Source organism: Schistocerca americana, chromosome 1, assembly GCF_021461395.2.
Source record: "Schistocerca americana isolate TAMUIC-IGC-003095 chromosome 1, iqSchAmer2.1, whole genome shotgun sequence".
Lineage (NCBI taxonomy): Eukaryota > Metazoa > Arthropoda > Insecta > Orthoptera > Acrididae > Schistocerca > Schistocerca americana.
This window is the reverse complement of record NC_060119.1, coordinates 1219357067-1219381098: the sequence shown is the minus strand read 5'-3', so window position 1 is coordinate 1219381098 and position 24032 is coordinate 1219357067.

Below are 24032 nucleotides of genomic sequence, written 5' to 3'. Positions count from 1 at the left end.
TGTTGAAGTACGTTAGAAGTGAAATGTGCGATAATGGTCGAAATCGGCAGTTCAGTTGAAGAGCTATAAATATCTCAAAAAAGGGCAATCGCAGATAGTGGAAAATGGTTCAAATTGCTCTGAGCACTATGGGACTCAACATCTGAGGTCATTAGTCTCCTATAACTTAGAACTACTTAAACCTAACTAACCTGAGGACATCACACACTTCCATGCCCGAGGCAGGATTCGGACCTGCGACCGTAGCGGTCGCGCGGTTCCAGAGTGAAACGCCTAGAACCGCTCGGCCACACGCAGAAAGTGGACAGACAAATATAGGTACAACAAAGGTAAGTGCAAAAAAGCCTTGGAAAACAGAAGAAATACCTCAGCTGATCGACAAAAGAAGCAAGTACCGAAATATTCGGCAAATACTGGAATTCAGCGCTGTACGTCACTTAGGAACAAAATTGAAAGTTCAGGAAAGGCATGTTGGCATGGTTACGGGAAAAATGTGAAGAAACCGAAAAAGAAACGGTGTTCCGAATGAATAATTCAGAGTGTAGGAAAGGCAAGACAGTGTTCTGTGAAAACAAAAGCAACAGTGTCAACATTAAAAGCGCGATAACAGTTCCTCCTTGAAACGCAGAGGGCAGGGGGTGACTTCTTTAATGGTTTGATAGAGGAAGAAATAACAATCACTGTGAAAGGCAGAAGGGATCCGGTAATGTAGTCGTGGTTGATGAGAGGACCTGTTACCTAGTAAGGCAGAAGTGATAGGTAATATTACTTCGGGATTTCTTCAATCACTGCAGGATGTGGGAACCAAACGACTTTTCAAGTTGGAATCTATGAGACTGTCGGTACGCGTCAGCCTTACGGAAGAATATCGTCAACAAAATCCAGAAGACAGCAAGGGAGGGAAAATGCGAGCCCCTATTACACAGTCAGCTTAGCAGCTCATGCTTGCAAGCTTCTGACAGAAGAATGGAAAAGGAAATTGAGGGCCTAGAACCTGATGATCATTTCGGCGTCTGGAAAAGTAAGAGCACGCCAAAGACAGTTCGGACAATGCAATTGATAATGGCAGCCAGACTTAAGAAAAATCAAGACAAGTTCTTAGGATCTGTGGACCTAGAAGAAGAGTTCGACAGTGTAAAATCTTGCGTTAATTGTAAAATTCTGAGAAAAGTAGAAATAATCTATAGGGAAAGGCAAGTAAGGTATCCACAAGAAACAAGAAGGAACAATAAGAATGGAAGAGCAAGAACGCAGTGCTCGGATTAAAAACGGTGTAGGAAAGACATACGTCCTTAGCCCCTACTGCTTATTCTGTAAATGGAAAAAGAATTGACGGGAAGAAAAGAAAGATTCGAGAATGGAATTAAAATTCGGTGTGAAAGGACATCAATGATAAGATTCGCTGATGACTGTGCTAGGCTCAGTGATGGTAAGGAGAATTACAGTATATGTCGAATGAAATGAACGGCCAAGGATGAACACAAAGTACAGATTAAGAGTAAACAAAGCAAAGACGAAAGTAATGAGAAGACTGCGAAATGAGATTAGCGATACAATTCAGAATTGGTGACGAAAAAAATAGAGGAAGGTAGGGAATTAAACTATCTTGGAATCAAAGATCGATAACAAAACAGAAACATTTAGGAAATTCCGGTACCATAGTATCGACATAACGTTAGATGCGAAGCTAAGATAATACAAAAAATAGACTAGCCCACGCAAAGAGCACATTTCCGGCTTGAGAGTCTACTAGTGTCCAAAATAGGCTTCAATTTGAGGAAGAAAATTTCTTAAACTGTACGTGGTCCTTTGGAGAATTGGTGAAGAAAGAAACCTAGCTAAACCACTGACAAGAAAGAAGGGACAGGACGTACGTCATGTATAAGAACTCAGGGAATAATTTTCTTTGTACTGGAGCAAGCTTTAGAGGGTAATAATCGTTGGGGTTTGCGGGGACTGGAATACATCCCACAAATTATTGAGTACGTAGCGCAAAAGGGGTGTTCTGAGATGAAGATGTTTGTCACAAGAGAAAAACTGAGTCAGGAAAATGTTTTTAAAAGTTTGAGCCATTTTATTTAGGTTCCTCGGGTTGTGCGTTACAATACGATGTCGAGAGAATTTCAATGTCTTGCGTAACAGCTGGTGTGTATCTGTGGCCGAAAAACTATTAGGTAACATTATTTTTTCGAAGTGATAATAAAACAGTTGTGGCTATCCCTCCTAGAGGCGGCTTCTTACATTGTGCCTTGAATACTGAGCGACCTTCCTACTATGGAACACAGCAGCCGCCGCGGTACGTTAGTGTATGACGTACGGGAACTCCCCACCGGCTGCTTCATCTCTCGCCACGTTCGCAGCTGGCACGCTTCCCTGAAGGATGAGCTGGGCCGTGCTCATTCCACATTCTGCTCGCTTAGAATCTTAATCTCTTTTTCATTAAAACGGAATCGTGTTGTGATTGAATGCCCGGCCCGTGTGAGCTATGAGCCAATCTCGGCAGTGCAGTTCGTCACCACCTCCCTCCTACACGGAAGCGAGCATCTGGGGTGGATCAGGAACACGAAACCCAAGTTTCGTTGGAGTTGTGGAGCAGTCTCTGATATGAGTGTTTTCACAAATTTGTCGAAAAAGTGTTTCATTTATTGCTCAGGTGCAACAGAATTTTTTATTCATGTTATGGTGGAGGGCGAGTAGCAGAGAGATCAGAAAATGTGAAAACTTCATATAAATTATGTAAAAACAAGAGATTTGATCAGGCGAACATCTTAAACTGTGGTACATATCAATACAATAAAAAATATGTTTCAGTAGACAGTAATTTCTCATTTATTTCAACTGAAGCGAGTATTTTATTCAATTAATATCGACAAAGAACCATCATTACATCATTTGGGTAGGACATATCTGCCAGAAAGTTTCATATCAGCGCACACTCCGCTGCAGAGTGAAAATCTCAATCTGGAAACATCCCCCAGGCTGCGGCTAAGCCATGTCTCCGCAGTATCATTTCTTTCAGGAGTGCTAGTTCCGCAAGGTTCGCAAGAGAGCTTCCGTAAAGTTTGGAAGGTAGGAGACGAGATACTGGCAGAATTAAAGCTGTGAGTACCGGGCGTGAGTCGTGCTTCGGTAGCTCAGATGGTAGAGCACTTGCCCGCGAAAGGCAAAGGTCTCGAGTTCGAGTCTCGGTCGGGCACACAGTTTTAACTTGCCAGGAAGTTTCAGGACATATATAGTTCTGAGAATTCACAAGTCATTCTTAAACGTCACCTGTAAATCAGACAACAAGGATCAGAACCTTAACGCAACTAACGTCTATAACTGTTTGTGGGTGTGTGTTTTTGGAGCTTACGGGCGATGAGATTTACAAACAACGTTTTTTAAAACCATTAAGAAAATTTACATTTGTTATATACGAACAGCCATGTAAGTAGATAACGTGAACTTCTAATACATCTCAATACACTCTCTTAAGACTCCATTACAAGTCAAGTAGGTCGTTACGTTGTCTATTATTGAATCTATTATTAACAAAAGCCCTAATATAGAACTGAAATACAATGTAAGCAAGCATGGGGCACACGCTAATCAAAAACCAGTCATTAATTCAGCTTAAGCGTAAATAACAGTAGGTTTAAAAAAAAAAAAACGCAATAAATGTTGTGTGTAAGGTAGGAAAGGGAACAGGCAATTGAATGTGAAAGCGCGACACATACATTCAATATGAGACCACGACTTGAGTTCGTAGCTCATTGTCGATGTCCTGTCGATACATCTGTTCCTTCACAGGCCTGCTAGTTTTCTTCCAGATCTCTCTTAGTATTTCGGATAGGCGTAGATTTTATGATTTCATATCCAGTTCCCAGTTTCTTTCATGCTTTAAATACGATTGCTATTCTCAGTTTTGTGAGCCAGCGGACTCTTCCGCTTAGACGCTTTTATGACTTCGCAGGATGGATATAATGTGGCCCATATGGAGGAAAAGCATATTTCGACCTACCCATAAGAAGTGTGTGTGTGTGTGTATGTGTGTGTGTGTGTGTGTGTGTGTGTGTGTGTGTGTGCGTTTTTTGGAGCTCGCGGGTTTCAACGTCGAGGTTATCAGCGTCCTTACGAACGTTAAAAGAAACGAATGTAGATAAAGTTACGAAAATGTTATCATGCAGCGGGAAGTAAACCTATGAATTAACGCGGATTCACTAACCCCCACCTTACTCCCATTAACTACACAATAACCCCTATCTCACCCCCTCTAACACAGCGGAAAGGAGCTAAAAGGTGCTTATACGAGGTGTTCGAACATGGAATTAAAACAGAAATGAAGCAACACTGGAGATAAAAGAAAAGCACAGGGGAAATCTAACTGGCTGACTACTTACAAAAAAATAAAAAATATAAAAAAATAAAAACATGGGTTTGCCAACAACCTTGTTAACACGTTAAAAAAAGCTTAAAATTTTCGGAAACATGTTGGACGAATCACAAAACCTTAAAACTCTCCTAAATTATATAACAGATCGGTCGGTAAATCTGCAACTCCCCGCTGGTCGGAAACACAGTCTAATGAATTGTGGCGCACAGAGAGCTGTACGCCACAAGTACCACAAATTGTACAATCCCGACGCAGCAGCGCGAAGCCCTGCGTCGGAGGTCTTTGGCCTGTGTACAGACGGGCAAGCAGGACCTCATCGCCGGCCGCGGTGGCCGAACGGTTCTAGGCGTTTCAGTCTGGAACCGCGGGACTGCTACGGTCGCAGGTTCTAATCCTGCCTCAGGCATGGATGTGTGGGATGTCCTTAGGTTAGTTAGTTTTAAGTAGTTCTAAGTTCTAGGTGACTGATGACCTCACATGTTAAGTCCCATAGTGCTCAGAGCCAGTTGAACCATCTTTTTGAGGATCTCATCCCTTCTTCCTACTGAAAGGATGTGCTCCACGGGCACGTAGTGTGCTTCACTAGATGCAGCTTGTTATCTGTCACCTCCAACCAGTCATCGTCCCATGGCTCCAAGACTCTGTATCTCAACAGAATGGCGACCACATGCATAGGGATGGAAAACCGAGTAAGTTGAGCATCGAGACACGCCTCCTTGGCTGCTACATGTGCCTTTCATTCCCTTCCAAACCCATGTGTCCTGATACCGAACAGAAAGACCCCTCCTTCCCCAGCCGTTGTGGTTTGAGGGGCGCCCTGGATATTCTGAACTACCTTATCTGCTCGGTACAATCGTTGTAGAGAGTGAAGTGCACTTAGAGAATCGGAACACACAAGGAATTTAGTACTCGAATCACATTTCACCTTCTCCAGTGCCCGCAAGATTGCATATAATTCCACTTCGAAGACAGTAAACTCTTGAGGCAGTCGCACCTTGAGGAGAAGACCAGAGAAAACAACAGAGTAACCAAAAGAGTCCTCCTGTATCGACTCATCCATAAAGCCAGCTGTAGAATTGGTGCGCTCACTGAAATTGTTCTTAAATAATGTATTAACATTGCTGTTCTTCTCTTTTGATATGTCTCAGAGGCCAGATCGACGGACGCTCGCTATTTTTACAGTGGCTGGAGGCAGTTTTCCCGCGCAAACAATACGTTTTGAGTGGGAATGCACCAGTTTTGTGCCACGGCTGTGCTGCTATTAGTGATGTTTTGGAGAAATGGTAGCCGACGTCAGTGGAATAGCCAACACGACAGCGCCCCACATAGCAACCGAATTATCACAGCCTGATGGCGCCCATTGCCAGAAAGCTTCCCGTCAAGCTGGCGGCAGTTATGATAGGTTGTCCACTGTAACATCAGCACACATCTATGGGAACTGGTAGGAAGTAATGGAACTGGTGCCCGTGTAGGTAGAGTACGGTAGTGGGAGTCCATACGAATTTGATATAAGGCCATAAGAGGCGAAATATTTGTTTATCGACTAGATAGGCCGAATTCTGCCACAGCGGAGCGGTCGCTCTCTGGGTGCGCGATGGAAGAAAGGCCGTTGGTTCCTGGCGGCCGCAGGAGTCGGACGCATAAGTAGCCGGCCTTGCTGCAGAGTAATTTCATTCGCATTTTCACTTGCCCGGTCACACGGACCAACACTTACTTTCTCTTGCCCTCGCGCTTCCAGCGGTCTAGAGGCCAGAGTCCATCTACATGCAGAGTAGCCGACCACGAGTAGGAGCCATCATCAGCAAGCAGCGTTTCGCCGTACTGTCGGTAATACACGAAGCTGCTGCCAATAGGATTTCCGTCGATTTTTCAGCGGCCCAAAATTGGAATCGAGGTTTTTCATCGGCGGGAGCCGCAAAATCACTTAGCTTCCTTAGGTGATACTGCATCCGTTTACCCCTTTGTTTGTCGATATTATAAATTTCAGCTGTTCTCTTTGCTCCTTCTTCTCATAGTAGAGGAGTGAGCCGTGGTAAAAATTGCTGTTTTGGAGAGCGCCCCGCAGCGCTTAGTGTGAAGCAGTCGCTTTCCATTTCTGGCGGTGGCACCCCTGTGGCAATCGCAGCTTTGGTGTCTCCCTCTGGTGGGAAAGGGGAAAGGTTGCCTGTTCACGTGCATTTAAGGGGCGCTATGAGCTCGCCAGTCGGTGAGTCTGGGTCAGTCTCTCGTTCCTAGCTTGCTAGTCTGTCTCTCGTCCGCATTTGTTAGGCACTTATTGTGTGTCTGTCGTTCGGAGTGCTAGTATGTCTGTCGTTCGGATCAACCTTTAAAGCCGGCAAAATGAGAGTCTTTCCACTCCGCCAGTAAGAGAACTCAGCGATTGGTCGCCCGGTCGGGGCTTAGTTCCTGCATCTGAGTTTGCGCGTTAGGCCGCCAGTCCGCTCGAGTTGCTTAGGGAACGGTCCTTGGCGGCTGGATCGATCGGTTGGTCGTTCGCGCACAGAGACACGAGATGACTTGTCCGTCTTGAGCGTCGGCGCATGTGAGGTCGCCACGTGAGACCAGTGGGTTGCAGCGCATAGCGAGGGGTAGTGACTTCGCGGTCGACACGAGAGCAACAGGAGTCAACCCACGACTTCACTCTGGCCGGTGCGAGCTGCGACACCGTGAGACGGGAGATCAGCGCGCCTTCCTGCGTCCGTTGAAGCGGCTGGCAGCGGACGGTTCGGGAGAGCGATTTGGGGGTGATGCGCCAGGTATTCTCGAAATAAAGCAGAAGTTAAGTGATTGGTGATATGTTCTTTGATTTGCTCTTGTTAAATTTTACTTTTTTTCTTGGTGAGGTCACCAGCCATTTTGCTTTGGGGTCGTCCCACCATTCTTCTCCGTTTGCCTATCCGCGGGAAGGTGATTGTTTATACACTCCTGGAAATTGAAATAAGAACACCGTGAATTCATTGTCCCAGGAAGGGGAAACTTTATTGACACATTCCTGGGGTCAGATACATCACATGATCACACTGACAGAATCACAGGCACATAGACACAGGCAACAGAGCATGCACAATGTCGGCACTAGTCCAGTGTATATCCACCATTCACAGCAATGCAGGCTGCTATTCTCCCATGGAGACGATCGTAGAGATGTTGGATGTAGTCCTGTGGAACGGCTTGCCATGCCACTTCCACCTGGCGCCTCAGTTGGGCCAGCGTTCGTGCTGGACGTGCAGACCGCGTGAGACGACGCTTCATCCAGTCCCAAACATGCTCAATGGGGGACAGATCCGGAGATCTTGCTGGCCAGGGTAGTTGACTTACACCTTCTAGAGCACGTTGGGTGGCACGGGATACATGCGGACGTGCATTGTCCTGTTGGAACAGCAAGTTCCCTTGCCGGTCTAGGAATGGTAGAACGATGGGTTCGATGACGGTTTGGATGTACCGTGCACTATTCAGTGTCCCCTCGACGATCACCAGTGGTGTACGGCCAGTGTAGGAGATCGCTCCCCACACCATGATGCCGGGTGTTGGCCCTGTGTGCCTCGGTCGTATGCAGTCCTGATTGTGGCGCTCACCTGCACGGCGCCAAACACGCATACGACCATCATTGGCACCAAGGCAGAAGCGACTCTCATCGCTGAAGACGACACGTCTCCATTCGTCCCTTCATTCACGCCTGTCGCGACACCACTGGAGGCGGGCTGCACGATGTTGGGGCGTGAGCGGAAGACGGCCTAACGGTGTGCGGGACCGTAGCCCAGCTTCATGGAGACGGTTGCGAATGGTCCTCGCCGATACCCCAGGAGCAACAGTGTCCCTAATTTGCTGGGAAGTGGCGGTGCGGTCCCCTACGGCACTGCGTAGGATCCTACGGTCTTGGCGTGCATCCGTGCGTCGCTGCGGTCCGGTCCCAGGTCGACGGGCACGTGCACCTTCCCCCCACCACTGGCGACAACATCGATGTACTGTGGAGACCTCACGCCCCACGTGTTGAGCAATTCGGCGGTACGTCCACCCGGCCTCCCGCAAGCCCACTATACGCCCTCGCTCAAAGTCCGTCAACTGCACATACGGTTCACGTCCACGCTGTCGCGGCATGCTACCAGTGTTAAAGACTGCGATGGAGCTCCGTATGCCACGGCAAACTGGCTGACACTGACGGCGGCGGTGCACAAATGCTGCGCAGCTAGCGCCATTCGACGGCCAACACCGCGGTTCCTGGCGTGTCCGCTGTGTCGTGCGTGTGATCATTGCTTGTACAGCCCTCTCGCAGTGTCCGGAGCAAGTATGGTGGGTCTGACACACCGGTGTCAATGTGCTCTTTTTTCCATTTCCAGGAGTGTAAATTGGGTGGTCCCTTTTTCCCTTGTGGAGTAGGGGCGGGCTAGAGCAATCTGCGGTTCGGGTTGTTCGGTAATCTCCCTATCAATCTACCGTACGTTAGTAGCTGCCTCTGTCATATTTGTCGGATTTGGTGCAAATGGCTCTGAGCACTATGCGACTTAACTTCTGAGGTCATCAGTCGCCTAGAACTTAGAACTAATGAAAGCTAACTAACCTAAAGACATCACACACATCCATGCCCGAGGCAGGATTCGAACCTGCGACCGTAGCGGTCGCTCGGCTCCAAGGTTCTCTGCCTGAAAGCTCATACAGTCAAAACTTGTTTCGTTCCGCCTCTGAATAAATAGTAGCTTTGATATTTAGAGGGTGCTTTCTGATTATAATTTTAAATCTGTTTTCTAGGCAGAACCGCACGGCCACTCCGGCCGGCTCGGATCTGGTGTGTTAACGAATTTATTGCTTGGAGTGTAACGTCCTAATACCTGAAATATGTTTTGATCTTTGGAAACTTTGATATTATTGTCTATGATCTGGAGAGGCGGTATCTGTGTACTGTAGAACAACTTAACTGTTGTTTGGCCAACCTTGTAGAATTTTATATAAGACTGCATTTCATTTGCTTTTATTTAAATGATCATATTAGCATATAAAGATGCCACCCCTTCACTGTAAGACTTTTCTTAGAAGTTAAAATCAAGTTGCACCTACGGTGGCGAGGTTAATACTTTAATTGTTAGTGTTTTGTACCACTTCCATCCCTCCTACGAGGGGTGCATAGTTTGTGTGCTTGTGTAAATTGTTAAAACTCTTAGTTTAAAGTTATCTGGTGTGTTACAGATTTGCACCAGTGTAGTCTTTCAGGGGCTGTTCTGAGCGGTCGTAACTACGGCCGTGTCAAAAGGGAGCGACAAGGTTCTCTGCCTGAAAGCTCATACAGTCAAAACTTGTTTCTTTCTACCTCTGAATAAATAGTATCTTTGATATTTAGAGGGTGCTTTCTGATTATAATTTTAATTCTGTTTCTTTTTAAAAATACTTTTAGGCACTATTAACGTGAATAAAATTCCCATTTTTTAAAAGGAATTTGGTTGTCATTTCTTCAGTTACTCCCTAGCAACTACTACCATGCTTACATAGTGTGATTAAATGTGTTAAAGTTTCTTATGAATCGCTAGTAAATAAAATAAATTCTTTAGAATATTCTTTGAAAATATACACTCCTGGAAATTGAAATAAGAACACCGTGAATTCATTGTCCCAGGAAGGGGAAACTTTATTGACACATTCCTGGGGTCAGATACATCACATGATCACACTGACAGAACCACAGGAACATAGACACAGGCAACAGAGCTTGCACAATATCGGCGCTAGTACAGTGTATATCCACCTTTCGCAGCAATGCTGGCTGCTATTCTCCCATGGAGACGATCGTAGAGATGTTGGATGTAGTCCTGTGGAACGGCTTGCCATGCCACTTCCACCTGGCGCCTCAGTTGGGCCAGCGTTCGTGCTGGACGTGCAGACAGCGTGAGACGACGCTTCATCCAGTCCCAAACATGCTCAATGGGGGACAGATCCGGAGATCTTGCTGGCCAGGGTAGTTGACTTACACCTTCTAGAGCACGTTGGGTGGCACGGGATACATGCGGACGTGCATTGTCCTGTTGGAACAGCAAGTTCCCTTGCCGGTCTAGGAATGGTAGAACGATGGGTTCGATGACGGTTTGGATGTACCGTGCACTATTCAGTGTCTCCTCGACGATCACCAGTGGTGTACGGCCAGTGTAGGAGATCGCTCCCCACACCATGATGCCGGGTGTTGGCCCTGTGTGCCTCGGTCGTATGCAGTCCTGATTGTGGCGCTCACCTGCACGGCGCCAAACACGCATACGACCATCATTGGCACCAAGGCAGAAGCGACTCTCATCGCTGAAGACGACACGTCTCCATTCGTCCCTAAATTCACGCCTGTCGCGACACCACTGGAGGCGGGCTGCACGATGTTGGGGCGTGAGCGGAAGACGGCCTAACGGTGTGCGGGACCGTAGCCCAGCTTCATGGAGACGGTTGCGAATGGTCCTCGCCGATACCCCAGGAGCAACAGTGTCCCTAATTTGCTGGGAAGTGGCGGTGCGGTCCCCTACGGCACTGCGTAGGATCCTACGGTCTTGGCGTGCATCCGTGCGTCGCTGCGGTCCGGTCCCAGGTCGACGGGCACGTGCACCTTCCGCCGGCCACTGGCGACAACATCGATGTACTGTGGAGACCTCACGCCCCACGTGTTGAGCAATTCGGCGGTACGTCCACCCGGCCTCCCGCATGCCCACTATACGCCCTCGCTCAAAGTCCGTCAACTGCACATACGGTTCACGTCCACGCTGTCGCGGCATGCTACCAGTGTTAAAGACTGCGATGGAGCTCCGTATGCCACGGCAAACTGGCTGACACTGACGGCGGCGGTGCACAAATGCTGCGCAGCTAGCGCCATTCGACGGCCAACACCGCGGTTCCTGGTGTGTCCGCTGTGCCGTGCGTGTGATCATTGCTTGTACAGCCCTTTCGCAGTGTCCGGAGCAAGTATGGTGGGTCTGACACACCGGTGTCAATGTGTTCTTTTTTCCATTTCCAGGAGTGTATCACGGTTCAAGGAGCACACTAGATTCCATGAAGTGTCGTTTGTACTAGGTTCTTGCCAACGCCTGTATCAAATGAGGATTGTTGACATGTTAGGTTTACCCGTTAATATGCATGATTGTTTCTTGTGCAAATTCTTGATCACATTTTTGATCCATTTATAGGAAGTAATTGTGGTATTATATTTTTAGGATGATATTTATCTATTAAACAGTCAGACTCATCAGAATCCTCTCCCATAATCATTTCTGCAGGGGAAATATAATCAGTTAATTTAATGAATAAGTTACATGAGCGGCTAGTCACTCCTCGCAGGATTTATATCAGAGTTATTGTAAGACTGCGTCACACCTCTTGTACAGATTCAGTATAAAAGCCCAGTCGGATGTGATTTGCAAAACATCGTGATTCCGTGCCCTATCTTGCATATCAGTTGAGGGTCCCAAGATAGGAAACACATATCTAGCTCCACAGATAAAACAAAATGTCTGCAGGAAAAATGTGAGAAAGTCGAAAAGGACATAGCCGTAGAAATAATTTGGCATGCAGAAACGTCAAAATAACTTCAAGTAAAACTAAGAGTAAGGAATTCAGCGGTTTAATGATATTAATATAAAAGAATAATAAACTGGTAGCCAAGATCGCAGGAATTCTTTTTATTCTATGATTACCGGTTTCGGCGAAACTAAAGCCGCCATCATCGGATCTGGAGAGGACAAAAACGCTATAAAAGTGGGCTTGGATTCCACTTATAAGTGTTTTCTGTCCTCTCTAGATCCGATGATGGCGGCTTTAGTTTCGCCGAAACCGGTAGTCATAGAATAAAAAGAATTCCTGCGATCTTGGCTACCAGTTTATTATTCTTTTATATTAATATCATTAAACCGCTGAATTCCTTACTCTTAGTTTTACTTGAAGTTATTTTGACGTTTCTGCATGCCAAATTATTTCTACGGCTATGTTCTTTTCGACTTTCTCACATTTTTCCTGCAGACGTTTTGTTTTATCTGGGGAGCTACCCCAGTTTATTGTTTTAAAACCATATAGATTACTACCACATGAGCAAAACGTGCTCCCTACAAAAAGTGTAATGATATGAATACCTACGTTATACTAGGCCACGGCGAGAGTCTCTGCTGTAGTTCTCCATGTTTGCACTGGATCGGACGGTGTATCCTGACGTGACGAAGATGGTCGGTGGTTTGATTGAGACTAAATAGTAGTTTTAAAATGATAAAGACAATTTTGGTATCCTTGTTCCGCAATTAATGGAATTATTACGTAAAATGGATAGTATTTACATCTTGAACCATGGAAGACGAACGGATATGTCAGTGTCTACTCTGTAGATATCAACATGGATTCCGGAAACAGCGATCTTGTGAGATCCAACTCGCCTTATTTGTTCATGAGACCCAGAAAATATTAGATACAGGCTCCCAGGTGGATGCCATTTCCCTTGACTTCCGGAAGGCGTTCGATACAGTTCCGCACTGTCGCCTGATAACCAAAGTAAGAGCCTACGGAATATCAGACCAGCTGTGTGGCTGGACTGAAGAGTTTTTAGCAAACAGAACAGAGCATGTCGTTCTCAATGGAGAGACGTCTACAGACTTTAAAGTAACCTCTCGCGTGCCACAAGGGAGTGTTATGGGACCATGGCTTTTCACAATATATATAAATGACCTAGTAGATAGCGTCGGAAGTTCCATGCGGCTTTTCACGGATGATGCTGTAGTATACAGAGAAGTTGCAGCATTACAAAATTAAAGCGAAATGCAGGAAGATCTGCAGCGAATAGGCACTTGGTGCAGGGAGTGGCAACTGACCCTTAACATAGACAAATGTAATGTATTGCGAACACATAGAAAGAAGGATCCTTTATTGTTTGACTATACGATAGCGGAACAAACACTGGTAGTAGTTACTTCTGTAAAATATCTGGGAGTGTGCGTGCGGAACGATTTGAAGTGGAATGATCATATAAAATTAATTGTTAGTAAGGCGGGTACCAGGTTGATATTCATTGGGAGAGTCCTTAGAAAATGTAGTCCATCAACAAAGGAGGTGGCTTACAAAACACTCGTTCGACCTATACTTGACTATTGTTCATGTGTAGGTTCCGTACCAGGTCGGGTTGACGGAGGAGATAGAGAAGATCCAAAGAAGAGCTGCGCGTTTCGTCACAGTGTTATTTGGTAAGCGTGATAGCGTTACGGAGATGTTTAGCAAACTCAAGTGGCAGACTCTGCAAGAGAGGTGCTCTGCATCGCGGTGTAGCTTGCTGTCCAGGTTTCGAGAGGGTGCGTTTCTGGATGAGGTATCGATTATATTGCTTCTCCCTTCTTATACCTCCCGAGGAGATCACGATGTAAAATTAAAGAGATTCGAGCGCGCACGGAGGCTTTCCGGCAGTCGTTCTTCCCGCGAACCATATGCGACTGGAACAGGAAAGGGAGGTAATGACAGCGACATGTAAAGTGCCCTCCGCCACACACCGTTGGGTGGCTTGCGGAGTATAAGTGTAGATGTAGATGTAGAGCTCTTTCACTTCCTGTTTCTGAGGATTATTGAGAAATTCCAGTCAATGAGATGGGCGACAGTAATCGAATAATATTTCTATGATGGACTATCCGGAGCGCATCACGGAGTAATAACGTTGTGCAATAGTGTTAGCGGCGACCGGTGCATCGCCTGGGCGGGAGCGCCACTCCAAATTTTGTCACAAAATTCATATTCCGGTCGCGGCCAGCCGGCGGCCTGGTCCGCCCATTCAAAGTGAAATTGCATTAGCGGGCACGCAGCCGTGATCGCCGGAGTGTGTCATTCCGCGCTGCGGGAGCGATATTTCGCGCGCTTTCCAGAGTGAAGCGCCCGCGACGCCAGAGTCCAGATTTCAATCACCACGAGTGGACACGAACGTTCCCGGCACAAGTACTGCATGATGTTCCAAGTGTGAGTCCTTGATATGGAGGAATGTTTTTGATACACCATGCTACACAGCTGAAACGTGCACTCTTCTGCAAAAAATCTATTAACTACTCGGTGGAAATCAATCAATGTATCAACTTTTCGGTGGAAACCAATCAAAGTGCGGGAGAATGTTGCCAGAGAGGTCTCCCAATCATGAACAGAAAGCTGGACGTCGTATGTCTTGACGTCAGCGTGACTATAGCACCAAATGTGGCTGGTCCCGCAACGCGAGACCATTAAGGGAACGGGAACACTTACCATGTCAATCAGGGAGCACTTACTGTGCACTGTGATGGTTTTTTTCATTACATTGTAGCCTGGATAGCCCGGGGAAACATCTGGATGACTTCACACAGGGAAGAATCACCGAGAAACTGGACGAAGTGTGACGAGTATAGCAGAGATAAAAATGTTTCAAATGGCTTTGAGCACTATGGGACTTAACATCTGAGGTCATCCGTCTCCTAGAACTTAGAACTACTTAAACCTAACTAACCTAAGGACATCACACACATCCATGCCCGAGGCAGGATTCGAACTTGCCACTGTAGCTGTCGAGCGGTTGCAGACTATAGCGCCTAGAGCCGCTCGGCCACACCGGCCGGCGACTCATTATGGACTGTATGATAAGAGGTAACAAAATTTGGGCTGACATGGAACATAAATGTCACAGCACGAACTACAAGTAGAGGCACAATGATGCACTGGACGCTACATTACAAGTATCGCGAATCAGAGACAACCTAATAGTGAGATCATAAACCTCAAAAAGTGGCTTGAAATGAACGAGTCAAAATACCGATTTACTTTCTACCGGATACTGATCAGTCCCTTGAACACAATAGCCGGCCAATCCAGTGGTGGATACAAGTAAATACAGATACAGGAAATAGCTTTTCCAGGCAACAGCAGAATCGACGAAAACCAGTTTGATGAGTTTATAAAATATGACGTAAAGGAACTTTAGTGACTCTAGCACAGTTCAGTAAAAGTGAACCAGCGGCTGTTGGCACACAAGAAGCAGCATGTAAAGTTGCCAGTGCCCACTTGATAACCATTGCAACCGACGAAATATACATCCGCCTGCTACAAAAACGCACTTTACTGGAACCTGCACACATTATGCATCACGTAGTTGTTGGGCCAAGAGATTTGGATGACTAGTGATAAAATATGAAATCGGTTATATTGATCTCGTTTTTCTATATTTGTTTTTGTCGATAATTTTAATAAGTAATGACAGTTATTGGAAAAATGTAAACTGTTTTACCTGTAACGAACTACACGCATGGGAACTGTGGCATTTTGTTAGCCATTTTCAGGCCGCAACGTAGAGGAATTTATGGCGAGAACGTTTCTTGTAAGCGCGCTTTCCCGTAATATTTCGTTCACAGAATTCCCAACTTTGTATATATACTTTCCTTGTGATCAAAACTCAATCCATTGTTCAAAGCATTAGAGTTCGTTCTGTGTTCAATGGTCGGTAACGGTATTTCATTTATTAATCCGCGAACGAATGTCTTGGCAGTCGGGTGGGACCTTGGGTCTGAACTTGCAGCGACCAACTGACGATACGTGATTTCGGCCCCTGTCTCGGCTCGTGGATGGTGCTTGGTGTCTTGGATCCAGTGCAGACATTGCCAGCAAGATACAAACTGAAATTAGCGGTGGTGTGTCCTCGGCCAGGACGGTGTTCGAAGAGGCTCTACCTGTCGTCTTTGGTTCAAGACTTCGACTGTGCAGGTGGCTGTGTCTGGCTAGAATTCAGTTTAAATTGTGCTAGTTTTTATTTTGCCAAAACGGAGCGGCCACTGAAGCGCCTAGTGTGATGAAGTCTAAAGTTTCAGTATTTTATTGTCAATTGCGCTCGACGAAATTTGTAGTCTGTTTTTTACTGCTTTTATTGTGGCCTATTGTCAGCGGTGGGTAGTGTTTCTTTATGTACTAGTGAACGTGGCAATGCTTCGCAATACCTAAATATGTATAGTAAATTGCTATCCCCCCCTAAGCTGCTCCTCCTCCTCTCTCTGTCCATTCCCCCACCCCCACATCCCCTCCTCTGTTCACCTTCCTCTCACCTCTGACGTTGAGACTTGTTTATTATTAGTGACGATGAAACCTGGGTTGGAAGTTAAAATTCCTTAAAAAGAATTGTACATCGTTCGAATCATTGGTATACGGCGTGTGAGAGACGTCTCCATTTGCTACATCTGTGACGATAATAGCTTCAGTAGCAGTATTTGCATTGATTTAATCTGTAAAGGGGTAGTATTACAAAGTTTCGGACAATTCGGGTTCAGTGGTAGTAATGGTAGCATTGGTGGTCGTAGAATTCTAATCATACACCGATAAGCTATAAATACGTTTTCTGTCCTTTTTTAAAACCGACTGAGAGAAGAAAAAAACGACTAATAGTTGTGAATGTAATATATATATATATATATATATATATATATATATATATATATATATATATATATATATATAGTATATAAGAAGAAAGGGAGAATCAGTTTGTCCCATGGTTTAAATGCCCTGCTATAGTAGTTAAAACTGACCGCAAGAGAGAAAACGGAAACGCAGATTTTCAAAGCACAGCAGAGGATTGCATTATCTTTCTTACAGTTGGTTATCACAGAAAACCTGTACATTGTTTTATAAAAAAATATATAGCCTACATAGCCCATGTTCATCCAAATTTTTATTAGAGTATCATGTAAATATCTTCGAGATTTTAGCTAACTACGATTCTGTATCGTCTAAATATTTCAAGTAAATCTGATCAGAAGGCTTCCAGATTTTTACTAAGTTTCGCCGTTATATGATACACACAGACTGGTTTAACGCAGATATCCATGGTACTCTATCTTGTGCAAGCGTTTTCATCTCCGAAAGTTTACTGCACCTGCATCCTTCAGATTAGCTTACTATATTGATCTCTTGGACTCCCTCTATGATTTTTACCCCTCACACTATCCTCCAACACTAAATTGGTGACACCTTGATATCTCAGAACGTGTCCTATCAACCGATCCTTTCTTCTATCCGTGATTTCACTAAATCGCTCCAGGCTAATGCCAGGATCATTCCTTTGAATGAGCACAGCTGACTTCCTTCCCCGTTCTTCCCTAATTCGATGAGACCGACGACCTCACTGTTTGGTCTATTCTCTCAAACAATCCAATCCAGTCCTTTCTTCTCGTCAAGTTGTGCCACAAACCTCTTTTCTTCCCAATTCTCCTCACTATCTCCTCATTAGGTACGTCATCTACCCAACTAAGCTTCATCTGTGCCACTACATTTCAAAAATTTCTCTTCCCTTCCTGTCTAAACAGTCTTTCGTCAATGTTTAACAGTTATGAATAGCAACACTACAGCCAAATACTTTCTGAAAATGCTTCCTTACATTTAGATCTACATCTGATGTTAATAAATTTCTCTTCTTCAAAACGCTTTTCTTGCCATTGGCAGTCTACCTTCAACATCTTCTCTACTTCAGCCATTACCAGTTATTTTGCAGCCGAAATAGCAAAACTCGTCTCCTGCTTTAATTGTCTCGCTTCCTAATATGTTTCCCTCACAACTAACTGATTTAATTCGACTGCATTCCATTGCCCTTGTTTTGCTTTTGTTATCACATTTCACATGACGATAAATACAGGGAGAAAACTAACATTACTTTAAGTTCAGGCCATTAACAGATACTGACCAAAGGATTCTTAATGATCAGACACAGTTCGATTACTCACTCTTGCTAAAGTAGCAGCCAGTTATTATTCACCAACCTTTAGCTAACAAGCTTGTTATAACTGTTCCACATCCACATTCCATAAACGTCGCTCTTCCCCTCCATTCTTTCTTCTGTCTGTTCATCATATTCGCCAGTCTGTCCACATGACATAATAGCCTGTGCCGTTACTGACTTGTAGAACATTTCGGTTCATACAATCAAGTACTGTTAATTTTTGAATATACTGTAATGTAAAACTGATTTGATCAGCGCCTCTTTAGGCATTACATAATGCTTGTGCTTTGTATCGATATAGTCATAAAATGTCACATATCTTTGTGCAGCTATAAATTCTCGCTGAAGTTGCGTGAACTAACTGTTGAACGTTAAGTTATCGAATGATGGTCTAAGAAGCCGAAAGCCGGTTCAGAACAAAGTAATAAATATTATTGTGGAACATTAATGCGTTGTATTCAATTTATTAATATACCGACGGAATATTCCTAGACTATTCTCAAAGTTTTTATTTCTTCTCCCCGGCCTTTAATTCCTACTCAACATTTTTCTTTGGTTTGCTTTATTATTTACTCAATGTACGGGCTGAAGAATACCGGGGATAAGCTACAATCCAGTCTCAGTCCCTTCTCAACCTCTGCACCCCTTTCATGCCCCTCGACTCTTGCAACTGCCGTCTGGTTTTTGTACAAATTGTAAATAGCCTTTCGCTCCCCTTATTTTACCCCTGCAACCTACAGAATTTCAAATAAAGTATTCCAGTCAGAACTGTTAAAAGCCTCCTGTAGAAATGACATAACATAGGTTTAAGATAAGTAATAGGGTCATATTGCCTCCGGTGTTACTAAATTTCTCTGTAATCCAAACTGGTCTTCCCAGAGGTCGGGTTCTACCTCTTTTTCCATTCTACTGTGCAGGATTCGTATTAGTATTTTGTAGTCATGACTTATTAAACTGATAGGTAATATTCGCACCTGTCAGCAACTGCTTTCTTTGGGATTGAAATTATTAATTCCTCTTGGGGTCTGAGGGTATTTCGCCTATCTCCCACATTTTGCACACTGTGTGGAAGAGCTTTGTCATGGCTAGCCCTCCCAGGGCTATCAGTAGTTCTGAGGGAATGTTATCTACTCTTGGGGCCTTGTTTCGACATAGATCTCTCTGTGCTATACCAAATTCTTCTCGTAGTATCATTACCCAACTTGGCCTGTGAAATCATGAGTATCATGTCTCTATATACTCATTCCACCTTCCAGATTTTCCTACTTTGCTTAGGACTGGTTTTCCATCTGAGCTCTTGACATTCAAAGGCCTCTTTAGTTTTCCTGTAGGTGATATAGTGATATGTCCTAAACTCTTAAAATTGTCCTCTGGCGATTCCTGGTTAGAGATTTTGCACTTACAGACAATCTTATTTATAAGACTTTTGTATTCCCTTTCTATTGCTTCATCTAGAACATTTTTTTATATTTTCTCCTTTTGTTAATTAAATTCAATATCTTTTATGCCATCCAAGGATTTCTACTAGGCCTGTTCTTTTTTATGTGTTGGCAAATGTGCCAATACCTTGTAGATAGAGGAGGCCGAAATGCACGCTATCTAACGCAGACGGGCGTGAATTCTGGAACAGGATAAGTATTGAATGCTAATAAGAAAAGTATGCAGCTCCTCGAATACTTAACTTTTATTTATCCTTGTTGTGAATACAGCATTCTTGATGAGACATTTCATACGATAACTATCAAACTATGTAAGGCTAATGGCGCCTTGCTAGGTCGTAGCCATGGACTTAGCTGAAGGCTATTCTAACTGTCTCTCGGCAAATGAGAGAAAGGCTTCGTCAGTGTAGTCGCTAGCAAAGTCGTCGTACAACTGGGGCGAGTGCTATTCCGTATCTCGAGACCTGCCTTGTGGTGGCGCTCGGTCTGCGATCTCACAGTGGCGACACGCGGGTCCGACATGTACTAAATGGACCGCGACCGATTTAAGCTACCACCTAGCAAGTGTGGTGTCTGGCGGTGACACCACACTTTTTATCTAAATGATACTCTGTTTTCCTTACGATTTCGTTTCTCAAAACTACGCATTCATCTTCTACTGTATTCCTTTCTCCTGTTCTAGTCAACTGTTTCCTAATGTTCCCTCTGAAAATCTCAGCAACCTTTGGTTCTTTGAACCTATACAGTTCCTATCCCCTTAACTCCGTAACCTTTTCCAATTTCGTCAGTTTTAATGTACAGTTCATAACTAATTGTGGTCAGAGGAAATCCGCTCATGGAAATGTCTCATAATTTAAATTCTGGTTCCGAAATATATGTCTTTCCATTATAATATCAGTCTGAACTCTTCTGGTGTCTCCATATCTCTTCCATGTATATAACCTTCATGATTCTTACGCCAAGTGCATATGGGAGATGATTAAATTACGTTCTGTGCAAAATTCTACCAGACGGCTTCCTCTGTCGTTGCTTTTCCCTAATCCCTATTCACTTAACATTTTTCCCTCTCTTTCTTTTGCTGCTGTCGAATTCTGATCCCCAACGTTACTAAATCTTTGTCTTCCTTAACGATCTCAATATTTTCTGTTTTTTATCACACCTTTCTTCAAACTCTTCGTCATCTTCGGTCATTGTTCGCATATCAACTTGCACTGCGGTGCTTCGTGTCTACATTGTCTGCAATAATGTGTTCGCTATAATCTTCGTAGTAGCTTACCCATATTCCTGTTTTCTTTTTCATTATTCAACCAACTACTATATTACCTCTGATTTTGTATTGCTAATAATAGCTTACCGACATTCCTACTTTCTTATTCATTATTAGTCCTACTCTTTCACTAGCCCCATTTGATTTTGTATTTATAACCCTGTAATCACCTGACTAGAAGTTCTATTCCATCTGCCGCCAAAGTTCACTAATTCCCACTATATCTAACTTTAAGCTATTAATTTCCAGTTTTAAATTTTCTGTCGCAACTGCACGGTTAAGTAATCTAATATTCCACCCTCCGATCCATAGATTACCAACTTTGTTTCTCCTGATGACGACATTGTCGCGACTAGTCTCTCGTCGGAGATCCGAATGAGGGACTTCTTTATCTCTGGAATATTTTACCCAAGAGAATGCCATCACTATTTAACCATACATTAGAATTGTACGTCCCCTGAAAAATTACAGCTGTAATTTCTCGGTACTTTCAGCCATTCGCAGTGCCAGCACGGGCGTTTCCGTTCATATTATAACTCCAGATCAGTCGATCATCCAGACTGTTGTCCCTGCAACTACTGAAAATGTTGCTACCCCTCTTCAGAAACCATACGTGTGTATTACGTAATAAAATGCAACCCCTGCACCCGTCATTTTGATGTTATATTATATGGCAACCAGTTTCGGCAACTCAGTAAACCAACTTCATGCCTTGGACGGTGCTGAGTGGGTGAATTCTGATCGTACCCACGATTCCGCCAGTGGCCAACGTAAATGAACTGCCTTCCGTGCGATAAGGTGATAGTGATGTTGTGTCTACAACCATTAATTGGACAGTTGCCAACCGGTTGCCATACAATAAGATAATATCAAAACGACGGATGCAGGTGTTTCAGTTCATTACGTAACTGAACAGCCGATATCCCACCGACCAAATCTCACAAGGACGGACACACAAAAACGCTTGTATCTGGCCTTTCAACATACACTATGTGATCAAAAGTATCCGGACATACTCAAAAACAAATCCTGTTTCTAGTTGGTGCAATGTGCTGCCACCTAATACCATGCACTCCTTATCAGCGACCTCAGTAGTCACTAGACATCGTGAAAGAGAAGAATGGGGCGCTCCGCGGAACTCACGGACTTCGAACGTGGTCAGGCGATTCGGTGTCATTTGAGTCATACGTCTGTACGCGAGATTTCTACACTCCGATGTGATACTGAAGTGGAAACGTGAAGGGACATGTACAGCCCAAAAGCGTATAGGCCGACCTCGTCTGTTGACTGACAGATGTAAGACGTGTATATTTCTGTTGTCTATTGTCAAACCACAATTTATGAAAGATGTTTATGTTTTATTAATAGGATTAAGTAGGAATAATTAATATTTGTCACGTTGGAAATAACTGTGGTAGCAGGGAATATCTGCACCAAAGTATTGTTGATGTAATTTTAAAAATGGCTGGAGAACCCGTGTATGGATACATTTTAAGAAAAGAGCGGGAAAGACCGCGCATTGATACATTTTGTAATGGTAACAGCGATTGTCTGCACCAGAAAGCATTGTTGGCAGGAGAAACGGCACATTAGCGTTCGTAGGAAGTCAGTAGTAAGCGAGAAGTGAAGCGAGTCGGTAGCAGGTCTGAAGCGAGAGGTTGAGAGGAGCGGTGTGCCTGCCAGCCACTAGCTATGATTTACAAGAGATTATAAACGGATGTACAGAGACATCAGCTAACTATTATAATAAGAGGAACTAATATTATTGAATTAATTTTTTGAGAAAATCAAGACTACTGAAGGTATGTTTGCGCATTGCTAGTTGTAAGATTATTGTAAAAAGTAAGTCGCATTTGAACGTTTGTAAAATCATTTCATTCAGAATATAATTAACTTTTGCCAGCAATATTGGATTTCTAATTATAATCCATCCCAAAAACCATCAACGTAAAACTTTGCAAAATTTTATTGTTGTCAAGAAAAAGTCTAACGAAGAATTACGTAACTTCTGTCAAATTAATTAAAGAATAACGTCAGCTTTGCTATTAAAGAATGACCTCAGCTTTAGTAATAAATACAGCCACTTATTGTGAAAGCCCACCAGCAGCTAATAGAGTATAGTAAAACAGAGTAAGTATATTCATGTCGCAGTTAGATGTAGCAGTCAGATGGCGACCCAGTAACAGTAAAAAAGGTAAGGAACAGTTTTGGGTTATTGCAAACAACGACTGAGGGCCACGACGACGACACATTCTATATTTCGTCAAAATAATCAGAAAATCACTTTTAATAAGCAGCAATTAAATTTGTATGCGAAGACAGAGAAAGAGAATAAATTTCAAAGGGAAGATTTCATTTGTTATTATTAAGCAAGAGATAGAAATCCTAAGGAAAGGTTTCATAGTTTATTGTAAAAGGGAAGGTTAGATAACAAAAGAGATATAGAGGAGACGGGAAGGTTTCACAGAGACAGCCGACTGTTGAAGAGGGCCATAATGTGCGATAGGCAGACATCTATCCAGACCATCACACAGGAATTCCAAACTGAATCAGGATCCACTGCAAGTACTATGACAGTAAGGCGGCAGGTGAGAAAATTTGGATTTCATGGTTGAGCGGCTGCTCGTAAGTTACACATCATGCCGGTAAGTACCAACCGACTCCTCGCTTGGTGTAACGAGCGTAAGCATTGGACGATTAAACAGTAAAAAACGTTGTGTGGAGTGACGAATCACTGTACATAATGTGGCTATCCGTGGCAGCGTGTGTAGTGCCAACAGTAAAAGTCGGAGGCGTTGGTGTTATGGTGAGGTCATGTTTTTCATGGAGAAGGCTTGCACCCCTTGTTGTTTCGCTTGGCACTATCACAGCAAAGGCATACATTGATGTTTGAAGCACATTCTTGCTTCCCACTGTTCAAGACCAATTCGGGGATGGCGAGTGAATCTTTCAACGCGATCGAGCACCTGTTCATAATGTACGGTCTGTGACGGAGTGGTTACACGTCAATAACATTCCTGTAATTGACTGGCCTGCACAGAGACCTGACCTGAATGCTATAGGACACCATTGGGATGTTTTGGAACGCCAACTTCGTGCCGGGCCTCACCGACTGACATCGATACCTACCCTCAGTGCAGCAGTCTGTGAAGAATGGGCTGCCATTCCCCAAGAAACTTTCCAGCATCTGATTGAACGTATACCTGCAAGAGCAGAAGCTGTCATCATAGCTGAGGGTTAGCCAACACCACATTG